At 35.4% G+C, this 16,186-nt stretch overlaps 1 long non-coding RNA gene across 5 annotated transcripts in view; it reads left to right on the forward strand.

Annotated features, from left to right (window-relative positions):
- LOC143681349 (uncharacterized) overlaps nucleotides 1–16,186 on the forward strand; it is a 173,006-nt gene that overhangs the window by 100,013 nt on the left and 56,807 nt on the right. The gene's annotated exons all lie outside the window — the stretch shown is intronic.

The following is a 16,186-nucleotide window of genomic DNA, read 5'->3' on the forward strand; positions in this document are numbered from 1 at the left end:
GTGAGTTAGTGGTCTCTTCTATTAGAGACTGAGTTCTGCTTAAAAATTCTATACCATTATAATAGTAGTTTATTTAGAGGTCAGTGAAAAATTACTGTGAAATTGAAAATGACCCAATTCCTCATCTTCAATAGAAGTGATCTTATTAAGGCTTATCTCCCCAAGAAGAGAGATGAGGTAAAATTAGATATCCATAATAATTGAAAAATTCTCAAGTAATTCATTGTCCAGAAAGCTTAAAAACTAGAACAGATATTCTGTTCAAAATAGCATTTCAGTCTTCTCTGATAGTCTAATACTCTTTTTCATGCAGTCATGGCCAAGTCAAATCAGGCACAGGGACCAGGGGCTCAGTATCAGAGAAATGAGTGAGGCGTTTAGGCTGAGTTGCAGTGTGGAAACAGAGTTAACATGGAGAATGATTGTTTAATAGCTGAGCAGGAATCAGAGATATAAGTCACATCAGACTCATATAAGAGGCAGAGGCACTGAACAAATTCAAATGTGTTCAGTGTCAAATTGAAAGGAGGACAGGAATGAATAGAGTTCAGACTTGGTGTTGCTCAGAATAACTTCCTGGCTTGTTTTTAGAAGAGCAAAGCCCACCTTTAGGGCTCTCATCCATCTGAAGGTGACATTCTTGTCCTCTATGCTTGTTGTCGGCTAACGTGCTGAAGAAAAGGACAAAGCTATTCTTAAAACATGTTCAATTGCAGAATGGGTATTCAATTTGAATTTGGCGGAGCTATAGGATAAAGTACTAATTGTACTTATTAGATGTGAACTTGGAGCATTTGCCCTCTCTGAACCCATTATTTTCATCCAAACGATAAAAACAAACCCCATATCACTGTTATTTTAGGCATCAAATGAAATTAATCAGGCTTTGAGGATTGGAGATCCTTTGATAATTATTATAGCTAGAATTTCCTTAAAGAGTAAGTCAGAAGCTCAGAAAAGAAAAATCCAGCCATTGTTTCCATAGGAGATGTCAGCTGCATACACCAGGCAGAGTTGAAAGAGTTTGTATTTTCCAGTACTGTTCAGTTCAAGGGTTCCATGTCATCTTTTCTCAGCTAATAATAATGGAAATTCACAAAAAATATACAAAAATATAATCACAGCTTTTTCCTGCCTGCCATTTTAGCAGTAGGCCAACAAATTTATGAGTTCCTTGGTGCCAAATGGTACATGTTTTTCTGAAACCTATCTTTATCATGGCAGTTCAATTCAACCCAGACTTTATCACTTACGTCTTCTCTGAGCTGTCTTATGACAGGACACAGAATTTTCTTATTTTTTAGAAATACATGTTACAGAAAAATCGTGAAGACAGTTCAGTGAATATCATTATATTTTATGCACCTGGTTTCCCATTATTGACATTTTACACTTGTTACAATTAATGCCCCAGTACTGATACATTATTACTAACTAAAGTCCAAATTTTATTTAGACTTCCATAGATTTTACCTGTTGCCTTTTAACTGTTTCAGGATCCTATGTAGTGTACCACATCACATTTCATTGTCATGTCTCTTTAGACTCCTCTTGGCTATGACAGTTTCTCAGATTGTCCTTGTTTTTGATGACTTTAACAGTTTTGAGGAGTATCTGTAAGGTCTTTTGTAGAAGGCCCATCAGTTGGGATTTTTCTGATAGTTTTCTCATGATTAGATTGGGGTTATGGGAGTCTGGGAGGAAGACCATGGAGGTAAAGTGCCATTCTCATCACATCCTATCAAAGGTATACACTATCAGTATGACTTATCACTATGGTTGTTAGCCTTGATCACCTGCCTGAGGTAGTATTTGTCACATTTCTCCACTGTAAAATTACTCTTTTCCCCCCTTTTCATCCTGTAATCTTTGGATCAAAGTCTCTGTGTGCAAAGTCCACAAGTAGGGAATAGTGAGTTAAGCTGTACCTCCTTAACAGCATTACTTGGAATTCTTCTATATAGGAGACTTATCTCTTCAACCCCATTCATTTATTTATTTAATTATTTTATTTATATCATTATAGACCCAAGGCTATTTATTGTCTACATTGTGTTTTAATCCAATAATATAATTTTTTTTGTTCTAATTGTTCGAGTATTAGCTATTGGAAGCTTTCTTGGTTGGCTTCTATGTCCCTTTGAAACACCATCATTGAGGATTTTGTTTTGCATTTGTCTTTTTGACACTTCCTTACTTTTTGGCTCTGCAAGATACTCTAGGCTCATCTCATATATTTTCTGCTCTAGTCCTAGAATCAGCCATTTCTCCAAAGAGCCCTGGTTCTTTGAATGGGAGGAAAATATTAGAAACTAAGTCTGGATGGTGGTTTTGCTTACTACTGGGATATCATTGCTTCTAGTTCTTCTAACCTGACAGAACAAGGAGACATATTTATATATACTAGCCAAGGCATATGCATATATCTATAAATATTTCTATATGTAAACATATTTATCTATATTATACTAAAGATGAGTTCATACTAATCTCTCTAACTCTAATCCATTATCATATGAATCTTTCTAGCTTCCTCCTTGCTTATCTGTAAACTTCTACTCCAACAGTGAGAAACTTGGCTCCCATGGTCACCATCCATTTACTTTATTTTTCAGTTCCAGTATTCATGTGTAGTGATTTCAGAATTGTTAACCCATATCCTATGTGAAACAACTTTACCAACTAGAGTACCATTTATTTTTCCTTTAGTCTTGCAGACTACACTCATTTCCAAATGTATTTATATCAGCACCTTTTCCTCCCCATACCATTAGTGAAGTTGAGTCGTACGTTTGTAATACAGTTGGATTATCTCGTCATAGTCTATATTCCTCCCTGGTATCCCCTGACCTCATAGATTTTTCTTTAACTGATATACATTAAATTTCACTCCTTGTGCTGTAAAATTTGATGGGTTTGACGATTCCCTACTGCCATGTATCCACAATTGCAGTATCATACAGAATAATATCATCATCCTAAAAAATCCCCAATGTTTCACCTATTCAGCATCTTTCCCATCACACACCTAAACCCCTGGAAACATTGATCTATGTATTGTTTCTATAATTTAGCATCTTGTGGTGTGTTAAATAATTGATATCTTATCTTACATAACCTTTCAGACTGACTTCTTTCACATAGCAGTATATATTTAAGGTGCATCCATGTCCTTTGTGATTTAATAACACAGTTCCTTTAATGCCTGGATAATATTCCTCTTTTTTTTATAATACCAGAGTTTGTTTATCCATTCACCTATTGAGGAACATCTTGGTTGTTTCTATGTTTTGGCAATTATGAGTAAAGCTGCTATAAACATTTGTGTGCAGGGTTTTTAGTGTGGGCATGTGTTTTCAAATCAACTGAGTAAATTTCTAGGAGTACCTTCTCTAAATTGTATGGTAAGACTGTGGCAAGAGTTTGTAAGAAACCGCCAAGCTGTCTTCTAAAGTGGCTGTACCAGTTTTGCATTCCCTCCAGCAATGAATGAGAGTTCCTTCCCACAAATTGATTTTTGCCTAGTATGTGTGCATTGGTATCTTATTGTTGTTTTATTTTGAAATTCCCTAATAACAAATTATCTTAAGCATCCTTTCAAGTGTTTTTTATTTCTGGAGCTTAAGCAACATAGAAGTTTATTTCTCTGTCACATTAAATCTGAATCCCAAGCTGGATGGTAGCTCAAAATCACCATGGTTTCAGTCTCCTCTATACTCATGCTGTTATTTTTCATCTGTGACAGCCACTTCATAGTCCACAGCAACTGCTCCAGCTCCAGCCATCACAACTGCACTCCTGCCATCAAGCAGAGGAAATGGGAAGTGGAGGGTCTGCCTCTTCCTTTTTTTATACAGTTTATTTCAAATGCAATTTTGTTGAGATATATTCACATACCCTGTAATCATCCAAAGTGTACAATCAGTGGTTCGCAGTATTATTATGTAGTTGTGCATTCATTACCACAATCAATATTTGAACATTTTCATTATTCCAAAAAATACATGTAATAAAAATAAAAATGATTCCTGGTGCCTGCCCATGCAAAAAAAAAAAAAAATTAAAAATGCGAAAGAATACCTACAACACGCATACCCCTTATTGCCCCCTATTATTTATTTATTTATTGTCCTTATTTTTTGTACTCATTTGTCCATACACTTGTTAAAGGAAGTGTCAGCTGCGAGGTTTTCACAATTACATGGTCACACTGTAAAAACTATATGGTTATGCAATTGTCTTCAAGAATCAAGACTACTGGAACACAGTTCAACAGTTTCAAGTGTTTCCTTCTAGCTATTCTAATCCACTTGCATAAGAATAACCTCCAGAATGACCTCTCAAGGCTATTTGAAATCTCTCAGCCACTGAAACTTTTTCTTTTCATTTCTCTTCCCCTTTTTGGTTAAGAAGTCTTTCTTAATCCCACGATGCCAGGACCAGGCTCATTCCCATCTTGTCAGGGACATTTACACTTCTGGCCGTCATGTCCCATGTAGGCGGAAAAGCAGTGGGTTTACATGACGAGGTGACTTAGAGAGAGAAAGGCCACATCTTAGCAACAAAGGAGATTCTCTGGGGGTGATTCTTAGGTATAATTATAAGTAGGCTTAGCTTCTTCTTTGCGGGAATAAGTTTCATAAGGGCAAGCCCCAAGATCAAAGCTATTAAATTGGTAATCTCCAATGCCTGTAAGAGTTTCTGGAATTCCCCAAGTGGGGAAGTTTACTATTTCCACATTTTTCCCCAGTCCCTCCAGGGGGCTTTGCAAATGCTTTTTAAGTCTCTGTCCAAATTTTCATCTGCTTTTTTAACCATCTGTATGTCATCTTTGTTCAGATCTTTTGTTCATTTTTAAAATTTGGTTGTTTGCTTTCTTATTATTGATTTTTAAGAGTTCTTTGCATGTTTTGGTTACAAAACCTATATTAAATATGTCTCCCAGTCTAAGGCCTATCATTTCATTATCTTAAAATTATCTTTTGAAGAGCAGTTTTTAATTTTAATAAAATCTGACTTAATATTTTCTTTTATGATTCATGTCTTTTTTTTTTTTTAAAGGAAAGACAGAGAGAAGGAAGGAAGGAAGGAAGAAAGGGAAACATTTTCTTGTTTTATTGTATTCTGTTTCTCCATTTTTGTTACATGGGCTGGGGCCGGGAATCGAACCGAGGTCCTCCGGCATAGCAGGCAAGCACTTTGCCCGCTGAGCCACCGCGGCCCGCCCCGATTCATGTCTTTTTATGTAGTATCTAAAACATTTCTAAACCTAAGGTTACCTAGATTTTCTTCTGTATTCATTCAGAAGTTTAGAGTTTTGCATTTTTACATCTAAGTCTGTACTTCATTTTCACTTAATTTTTGTATAAGGTATAAGGCTGTGTCTTAACTTTTTTTCTTTTCTATTTTTTTTTTTTTTGGTTCATGATCTGGGAATAGAACCCTGGTCTCCCATATGCAAGGTGAGCATTCTACCACTGAACCACCCATGCACCCTTGTGTCTAATTATTGTGTGTGTGTGTGTGTGTGTAGCCAATTTTTTAAAAGTCTGGTTTTTCTCCATTGAATTGACTTTGCTCCTTTGTAAAAATCAGTTGACTCTCTGTGGCTCTTTTCTGGGCTCTCTATTCTGTTCTATTGATCCATGTATATATTCTTTCACCAAAACCATACTTTTGCTTTTAACAGCTCCATATAGGGCTTAAAACTGGGTTATGTGAGTCCTCTGACTTTTCTTCTTCAGTATTGGGTTGACTATTCTAGTCTTTTGCCTTTCCAGCTACATTTTTTTTTTTTCTTTTTGCATGGGCAGGCACCGGGAATCGAGCCTGGGTCTCCAGCATGGCAGACAAGAACTCTGCCACTGAGCCACTGTCACACCGCCCTCCACCTACATTTTAGAATCCATTTGTCAGTATCTATAAAATAGCTTGCTGAGATTTTTTGAGGACTGTGTTGAATATATTACAAGTTGGGAAGACTTGACCTCTTAATAATATTTAGTTAAGATCAGCCCATGAACATGGATTATTTCTCCATTTATTCAGATTTTCTTTGTTTCATCAAAGTTTTATACTTTTCCATAAATAGATCCTGTATTTATTTTCTTAGATTTATACATAAGCATTTTATTTCTTTTTTTGGTGCTATTGTACATGGGTATTTGCTTTTTTAAAATTTCAAATTCCAATTGCTCATCCCTTGTGAATAGGAAAGGAATATACTTTATATTTTAATCTTGTATCCTGTGACCTTGTTATCTATTGCTAATTAGTTCCAGATATTTTCCCCTCATTTCTTTGGGATGTTATACATAGACAATGCCATCTACAAACAAAGACAGCTTTATTTCTTCCTTCCCAGTTTGTATACATTTTAGTATCACTTCTTGTCTTATTGAACTAGCTATGACTTCTAGCGTGATGTTGAATAGTAAAAGAGGACAACCTTGCCTTTTTTCCAATCTTAATGGAAAAACATTTAATTTCTCACCATTAAGAGAGATAACTAAAGAATTTTTTTTGGTAGGTCTTCTTGATTTCCTTGAGGAATTTCCCCTCTATTCCTAGTTTGCTGAGAGTTTTTATCATGAATTTGTTTTGCATTTTGTCATATGTTTTTCTGCATCAAATGATATGATCATACAGTTTTTCTGTAGCCTATGGATGTAGTGGATTACGCTGATTGATTTTCAAATGTTGAACCAGCATTTCATACTTGGAATAAATCTCAATTGGTCATGGTGCATAATTCTTTTTATTCATTGTTGGATCAATTTCCTAATATTTTGTTGAGGAATTTTGCATCCATATCCATGAGATATATTGGTCTGTAGTTTTTCTTTGTTGTAAGTTCTTAATGTAGTTTTGGTTTGGGGATAATGCTGGACCCATGAATGAATTAGAAAGTGTTTTCTCTGCTTCTGTTTTTGAAAGAGATTGCAAAGAATTGGTATCATTTATTCCTTAATGTTTAGTAGAATTCATCATGAAACTAAATGAGTTTGGTGCATTCCTTTATGGAAGGTTATTAATTATTGATTTAATTTCTTTAATTAGTAAAGGCCTATTCAGATTGTCCATTCTCCTTGTGTGGGTTTTTTTTTCCACATTAAAAAATATTTTTATTGATAAAACAACATACAAATGCAAACATTTTTAACATACAAACATCCTATACATGATGTACAATCAATGGCTTATAATAATATCACATAGTTGTGTATTCATCACCATGATCTTTTTTTTACTTTTTTGACTTTTTATTTTGTATAGTATAACATATATACAAAGCAAAGAAATAAAAAAGCAATAGTTTTCAAAGCATTTCTTCAAGAAGTAGTTACAGGACAGATCCCAGAGTTTTTCAGGGGCTACCATACAGTCCTCTCAGATTTTTTTCCTTCTAGCTGCTCCAGAATATAGGAGGCTAGAAGGCTTAAATATTTTTTTATCATCCCAATTGACTTTTTCTCCGAAAAATAACATATACAAAAAAGCAGTAAGTTTCAAAGCACAGCACCACAATTAGTTGTGGAACATATTTCACAGTTTGACATGGGTTACAATTCCACAATTTTAGGCTTTCACTTCTAGCTACTCTAAGATACTGGAGACTAAAAGAGATTTCAATTTAATGATTCAGCAATTGTTAAATCCCATCTTCACTGTATAACTCCAAATGCCTTTGATCTTTCTATTCAGCTCTTTAGGGGTGTTTGGGCTATGGCCATTCTAAATTTTTCATATTGGAAGGGTCTGTCACTAATACAGGGTAGGAAAATGGAACTATCTGATGTTCTGGAGAGACTGGACCCTCTAGGTTTCAGGATTTATCTGGACTGAAGACCCATCTGGAGGTTGTAGGTTTTTGGAAAGTTACACTAATGGCTAGAACACCTGTGGAATCGTATATATTGCCCTAGGTGTTCTTTAGGATTGGCTAGAATGGTCCTGGTTGGGGATTGGCAGGTTATGACAGGTAGCAAGACCTACCTAAAGCTTGGGTAAGAGCAACCTCCAGAGTAGCCTTTCAACTCCATTTGAACTCTCTCTGCAACTGATACTTTATTAATTACAGTTCTTTTCCCCCCTTTGGTCAGGATGGAATTGTTCCCACAGTGCCAGGGCCAGATTCATCCCTGGGAATCATCTCCCACATTGCTAGGGAGACTTTTACTCCTGGATGTCATTTCCCACATAGTGGGGAGGGCAATGGCAATGATTTCACTTGCAGAGTTGGACTTAGAGACAGTGAGGTCACATCTGAGCAACAATAAAAGTCCTCCAGAAGTAACTCTTAGGCATGCCTATAGGTGGTCTAAGCTTTCTGTTACCTACGTAAGCTTCACAAGAGTAAGCCTCGGGATGGAAGCCTGGCCTATTGATTTGAGTCTCCCTAAAGTTTGACATAGTATCAGGGGATTCCCTGATGGAAAAGGTTTTAATAGTTCCATATTCTTTCACCCATTCCTCAAAGGACTTTACCAATACTTTTTGACTGTCCACTTGATATACTCTAGGATGTATCCAGGCATTACAATAATCTATACAGGATTAAAGGGCCTCTTTCTTTCTTCATTCTGGGCTCCCTGTGCTTCAGTTGTTCAAATGAGCTGTACAGATAGGTTGAGTAAGATTATGTGCTACAGAAAATTTCAGTTCCAGACCAAATAAACCTTTCTTCCTTTGGTCTCAAAGAATATGTGTGGTCTGAAATACAGGCACTGTCTTCCTTACCCCTGTGTTCTGAATTACTTTAACCCCAACCTGATCAGCTTCATTCTTGTTTCTAAATATCTAAGGATATTTAGATATATCAGCCTCTCAAAATCCAGAAATAATAATCACCAGTCTGGACTTAATGTGTCTGCTCTAAAAGTTTGCAACCTAGGCCCTTGTTTTCTTATAAGCATTTTCTAAAGGTGACCATACCACTGTTGTTCTTTTGTTCCTGACTTATTTTGCCTCACCAAATGTCCCACATGTTCATTTACATCGTTGCATACCTCACGACTTTGTTCCTTTTTGTAGCAGCACAACCTTCATTCATAAGTATTCCCCATCGTTCACCAATCTACTTCTCAGTCAGTGCATCCTTCAGCCACCTGTATTCATTGGGCATCATGCAGAGGGCCCAAAGTCCACAGTTCCAATTTCATTGTTCCCAAGAGAAAGAAAACCAATAAATACACCCTCACCAAATAGGAAATCTAAACCTCCTCTTAACTCTTGTCCCCCACCCCATTATTTACCTCTACTGTTGCTATGGTAGTGTTGATGTTTTCCTTTTGAATATAGCCCATAGCATGCAATAGCATTTTCTCCTCTGTACCCTGGACTTAAACACCCTTTGTTCATGAATCATATCTTTGAAGTAATTCTTGAAAAAGCTAATTTGTATTTCTAGTGTTAATCAGTGGGACATGTAGGTCTGTACAACCTCTTTCAATCTTGTTCATCTTCAATATGGTAATATTACTGCTAGACCCACTAGAAAACCACCTCACTTCTGTCTATTCCTTACATTGGAGTTCAACCTCATTAGTTAACCATTCACCCATCTGTAGCTTCTATGTATCTTTCAACCCCCTATATTCTGTATTATAAGCCTCTGATTAAACCTGTATGCTGGTCATAAAAGTGGAATCATACAGTATCTATCCTTTTGTGTCTGGCTTATTTCACTCAGCATTATGTCCTCAAGGCTCATCCATCTTCTTATGTGCTTCAGGACATCATTTCATCTTACTGCTGCATACTATTCCATCATATGTATGCATCACATTTTGTTGATCCACTCATCTGTTGATGGGCATTTGGTTTGTTTCCATCTTTTGGCGATTGTGAATAATGTTGCTGTGAACATCGGTGTGCAAATGTCTGTTTGTGTTGTTGCTTTCAGCTCTTCTAGGGTATATACCAAGTAGTGCTATTGCTGGGTCATAGGGCAACTAGATATTTAGTTTCCTAAAGAATTGCTAAACAGTCTTCCATATAGGCTGCACCATTATACATTCCCACCAGCAGTGTGTAAGTGCCCCAGTTTCTACACATCCTCTCCAACATTTATAGTTTTCTGTTTGTTTAATAGCAGCCATTCTTATAGGTGTGAGGTGGTATCTCATTGTAGTCTTGATCTGCATTTCCCTTATAGCCAATGAAAATGAGTATCTCTTCATGTGCTTTTGAGCCATCTGTATTTGCTCTTAGAAAAATGCCTATTCATGTCTTTAGCCTATTTTATAATTGGATTGTTTGTTCTTTTGCAGTTGAGTTGTATGATTTCTTTGTATATACAGGAAATCCAACCTTTGTCTGATATGTGATTTCCAAATATTTTCTCTCATTGAGTTGGCTGCCTCTTCACCTTTTTGACAAAGTCTTTTGAGTGCAGAAACATTTGGTTTTGAGGCATTTCCATTTATCTATTTTTTTTTGTTTGCTGCTTGTGCTTTGGGTGTAAAGTTTAAGAAGCTACCTCCTATTACTAGATCTTAAAGATGTTTCCCTACATTTTCTTCTAGAAGCTTTATGGTGCTAGTTCTTATATTTAGGTGTTTGATCCACTTTGAGTTAATTTTTTGTGGCGTATAAGATAGGGATCCTCTTTCATTCTCTTGGCTATTGATATCCAGTTCTTCCATGCCCAATTATTGAAAAGACCATTTTGTCCCAGTTCAGAGGATTTGGGGACCTTGTCAAAAATCAGTTGGCCATAGATTTGGTGGTCTAATTCTGCACTCTCAATTCTATTTGATTGGTCGATGCTTCTATCTTTGTGCCAGTACCATGTTGTTTTGACCACTGTGGCTTTATAATAGGTTTTAAAGTCAGGGAGTGTTAATCCTCCCACATTATTCTTTTTTAGGAGATTTTTTAGCTATTCGGGGTCTCTTTCTCTTCCAGGTGAATTTGGTACTTAGCTTTTACAAGTCTTCAAAGTAGGTTGTTGGAATTTTGACTGGTACTGTGTTGAATTTGTAGATCAATTTGGGAAGAATTGACATCTTAACTGTATTTATCCTTCCTATCCACGAGCAGGCAATGTCTTTCTACCTATTTAGACCTTCTTTGATTTCTTTTTGCAATGTTATGTAGTTTTCTGTGTACTAGTCCTTTACATCCCTAGTTAAGTTCATTCCTAAGTATTGATTCTTTTGTTGCTATTTTGAATGGAATTATTTCCTTAACTGACTCCTCGCTTGTGTATAGAAATGTTACTGATTTTTGCACATTAAGTTTATATCCCACCATCTTGCTGAATTTGTTTATTAGCTCAAGTAATTTTGCTGTAGATTTCTCAGGATCATCCAAGTATAGTCTCATGCCATCTGCAAATAATGAGAGTTTTACTTCTTCCTTTCCAATTTGGGTGCCTTTTCTTTCTTTGTCCTGCCTGAACTTCTAGCACAATGCTGAATAATAGTGATGATAGTGGGCCTCCTTGTCTCATTCCTGATCTTAGGGGGAAAGCTTTCAGTCTCTCTGCATTGAGTATGATGCTGACTATCGGTTTTTCATATATTACCTTTATCACATTGAGGTAGTTACCTTTGATTCCTATCTTTTGGAGTGTTTTTATCAGAAAAGGACATTGAATTTCATCAAATGCTTTTTCAGCATCAATCGAAATGATCATGTGATTTTTTTTCCCTTTTGATTTGTTAATGTGTTTTATTACATTAATTGATTTTCTTGTGCTGAGCCATCCTTGCATTCCTGGTATAAACCCCACTTGGTCATGGTGCATAATTCTTTTAATGTGTTTTTGGATTTGATTTGCTATATTTTTTTGAGAATTTTTGCATCTATATTCATTAGGGAGCTTGGCCTGTAGTTTTTCTTTCTTATAGCATCTTTACCCAGTTTTGGTATTAAAATATTAGCTTTATAAAATGAGTTAGGTAGTGTTCCATTTTCCTCAATTTTTGGAAAAGTTTGAGCAGGAGTGTTGTTAGTTCTTTTTGTAATGTTTGTTAAAATTCCCCTGGGAAGCTATCTGGCCCTGGGCTTTGCTTTGTAGGAATATTTTTGATGACTGATTGAATCTCTTTACTTGTGATTGGCTTGTTGAGATCTTCCATTTCTTCCTGAGTCAGTGTAGCTTGTTTGTGTGTTTCCGGTAATTTGTCCATTTCATCTAAGTTGTCTAGTTTGTTGGCATATAGTTGTTCATAGTATCCTCTTATGATTTCTATTATTTTTTCAGAGTCTGTGGTTACACACCCCTTCTCATTTCTGATTTTGTCCATTTGCATCCACTCTCTTTTTTTCTTTGTCAGTCTTGCTAGTGGCCCATCAATTTTATTGATTTTCTCAAAGAACCAACTTTTGGTTTTATTGATTCTTTCTCTTGTTCTTTTGTTCTCCCATTCATTTAGCTCTGCTTTGATCTTCATTATTTCTTTTCTTCTATTTGCTTTGTGATTATTTTGCTGCTCTTTCTCAAGTTCCTCCAGATGTGCTGTTAAGTTCTTGATTTTTGCTCTTTTTTGTTTTTTAATATAGGCATATAGGACAACAAATTTCCCTCTCAGCACAGCGTTTGCCATATCGCATTAGTTCTGATAAGTTGTTTTCTCATTTTCATTCATCTCCAGATAGCTACTGATTTCTCTAGCAATTTCTTCTTTGACCCACTGGTTGTTTAAGAGCATGTTATTTAAACTCCATATATTTGTAAATGTTCTCATTCTTTGGTGGTTATTGAGATACAGCTTCATTCCATTGTGATCAGAGAAAGTGCTTTGAATAACTTCAGTGTTTTTAAACTTATAAAGACCTGTTTTGACCCCAGCATATGATCTACCCTGGAGAATATCCCATGAGCACTAGAGAAGAAAGTATATCCTTGTGTTTTGGGGTACAGTGGAGTTTTGATAGTGTGTACATTATCAACTTTCTGGGCATGGTTGTTTATAATATTCTTTTATTATCCTTTTAATGTCCTTGTGATCAGTGGTGAATATAACTTTTTCATTTGTGATATTGGTCATTTGTATCTTCTCATTTTTCTTGGTTAACCTGATTATAGTTTTATTAATTTCATTCATCTCTTCAAAAAACTGACTTGTGTTTTACTGTTTTCTATTTTTCACTCTTTTCAATTTTATTGATTTCTTCTCTAATTTTTATTTCTTTTTTCCTGCTTGCTTTAGGCATAAATTGCTCTTCTTTCTCTAGGATGCTAACTTGAAAGCTTATATTATTGATTTTAGATATTTCTTCTTTTCTAATATATGCATTTAATGCTATAAATTTCCCTCTAAGTACAGCTTTCATTGCATCCACAAATTTTAATAAGATATATTTTCTTTTATATTTAATTCAAAATTCTTTAAAAATTTCTCTTAATAATTCTTCTCCGACCCATATGCTATTTAGAAATGTGTTGTTTTAATCTCCAAATACTTGGGGATTTTCCAGCTATCTTAGTGTTATTGGTTTCTACTTCAATTTCCACTGTGTTCTGAAAACATATTTTGTATGACTTTTATTCTTTTAAATGCATTAAGGTCTGTCTTTTGTCCCAGAATGTAGTATATCTTGTTGAATAGAGAAATCTAACAACATCAGTTAGATTATAGTGCGAAAACCAGGAACAAGGCCGCAGGCCTCCAGGAATGTTCCGTGAAGTTAGAACAGGCTGAGACTAAGAATCCGCAGTTTCGGGAGTAGGTTTTATTAGCTCGTGCACAGGAGGGCCCAGCTAAGTCACCTCAAAAGTCTGAGCCCCGAACAAAAGGCAACCTTAGCTTTTATAGACTTTTTGACATGTTAAAGACAAGGTACACAATTGGCTGATTTAAACTGAGAATGGCCCAGAGCTGAACCATTGAGGGGCCCCCACCCAGGAATGTCTCCTTTTGCCTATGTGCATTATTACCAGTTCCTGGAAGCTAGGGGAGGGGGTTTCTATACCAGGAAATGAACCTTATCTTATCTCACTTGCCTGCAAGGAGAGGGGGTTTTGGGATTTTCCACAGAGAGCACAGCTAAACCAGAATGACAGAATGGCCTGCCTGCTACAAGATCAAGTTGACTAATAGTGTTGTCTAGGTCAACTACATCCTTATTGGTTTTCTGCCTTCTCAATCCATCAATTACTAAAGGAGGGCTATTGAAGTTTCCAACTATATGAGCTTATTTCTCCCTATTTTTCTCAGGGACTTAATGCATATGCAATAAGGATTGTTATGTTTTACTGTAGAATTGACCCCTTTAACATTATCTAATTCCCTCTTTATCTCTAATAATTTTCCTTGTTCTGAAGACTGCTTCATTTGAAATTAATAGAGCTATTCCCTTATTCTTTTAATTACTGTTATATGTACTATATATGGTATAATCTTCCTCCATCCTTTTTAACTTACCTGAGTATTATATTTAAAGTGAGTCTTTGTAGACAACATGTGTTTAGTTCTTGTTTTTTATCCATTCTGACAATCTTTTCATTTGCATTTAGACAATTCACATTTAAAGTGATTTTTAATATCTGCTATGTTTGTAATTGTTTCCTATTCATTGCAGTTGTTCTTTGTTTCTTTTGTTTCCCCTTCCTTTTGGCCTTCTCTGGTTTTATTTGAGCATTTTATAGGATTCCATTTTATTTCCTCTTTTAACACATCAACTATACTTCATTAAAAAAGTTTTAGTGGTTGCCCTAGGATTTGCAATATATGTTTATAACTACTCTAAGCCCACTTTCAAAAGACATTATACTCCTTCACACGTAGTGCAGATACTTTATAACAGAGTATCCCCACTTCCTCCCTCCCATCCCATCTGAGATTTGTTGTCATTCATTTTGATTATTCATATACCATAATCACCCACTACATTATTACTATTATCATTTCAAACAAGTAGTTATCATTTCAAACAAGTAGTTATCATTTCAAACAATTAAGAATAAAGAAAAATAAAAGATTTTCCCTCACCGGCAATCATTCCTTCTCTGGTAGTCTTCCTTTCTTTATGTAGATACACATTTCTAACCTACGTCATTTTTTTCTCCCTGAAGATCTTTGTGTGTGTGTGTGTGTGTTATTTTATTTTTTATTTTTAATTTAAGGGATATGGTATGTATGAGCTTGTTCTTTTCCTTTTTCTTTTTTTTTCTAGAGTAATGTAGATGTGAAGATCTTCTTTTAACATTTCTTTCAAGGCAGGACTTCAAACAATGAATTCCCTCAGTTTTTTGTTTTTCTGAGAAAATATTTATTTCTTCTTCCTTTTTCAGAGGATAATTTTACTGGTTATCGAATTCCAGATTGGGTTTTCCCTTTCAATACTTTAAATATTTCACTGTATTCTTGTCTGCATGGTTTCTGAAGAGAGATCTAATATAATTCTTATCCTTGTTCCTCTATTGGTAAAGTGTTTATTCCTTTGGCTTCTTTCTAGATTTTCTCTTTGTCACTGTTTTTCTGCAGTTTGAATATGACACGTTTAGGTGAAGATATTTTGGTATTTATCCTGCTTGATGTCTCTGTGATTCCTGGATTTGTAATGTAGTGTCTGTCTTGAATTTGGAAAAATTCTCAAGTATCATCACTACAAATAATTCTTCTGCTCCATTTTTTTCCTTCTCATTCTAGCATTCCAATTATGCATGTGTTAAACCTTTGGAAATTGTCCCACAGTTCTTAGGTGTTCTGTTCTGTTTTTTCTTTTTTCATTCTTTTTCCCTATTTCCATCTCAATTTGGGCAGTTTCAACTGATCTATCTTCATGGCCACTGACTTTTTTCCTTGGTCGTGTTCAGACTACTGATGACTCTATCAAAAGAATTCTTCATTTCTGTTTCAGTGATTTTTATTTCTAGCATTTCCTTTTGATCCTTTCCCTCCCTTTGTTTACCTTACCCATTTGTTCTTGCATGCTGTCCACTTTTTCCATTAAAGCCCTTAACATATTAATCAGTTATTTTAAATTCCTTGTCTTATAATTCTAAAATTTTCATCTTATGTGAAACAGAGTCTGATGCTTGCTTTGTCTCTTCACATTCTGTTTTTTTGTGTGTTTTAATTTGTTGCCTATATAACATGCCTTGTAATTTTTATTAAAAGCTGCACATGATGTATGGAGTAGCAAGAATCACAGCAAACAGGCCTTTAGTGTGAGATTTTAGGTTAATCTGGCCAGAAGTTCAACTGTGTTTAACATTTGCTATGGTTGTAGA

Source organism: Tamandua tetradactyla, chromosome 4 (genome assembly GCF_023851605.1).
Source record: "Tamandua tetradactyla isolate mTamTet1 chromosome 4, mTamTet1.pri, whole genome shotgun sequence".
NCBI lineage: Eukaryota > Metazoa > Chordata > Mammalia > Pilosa > Myrmecophagidae > Tamandua > Tamandua tetradactyla.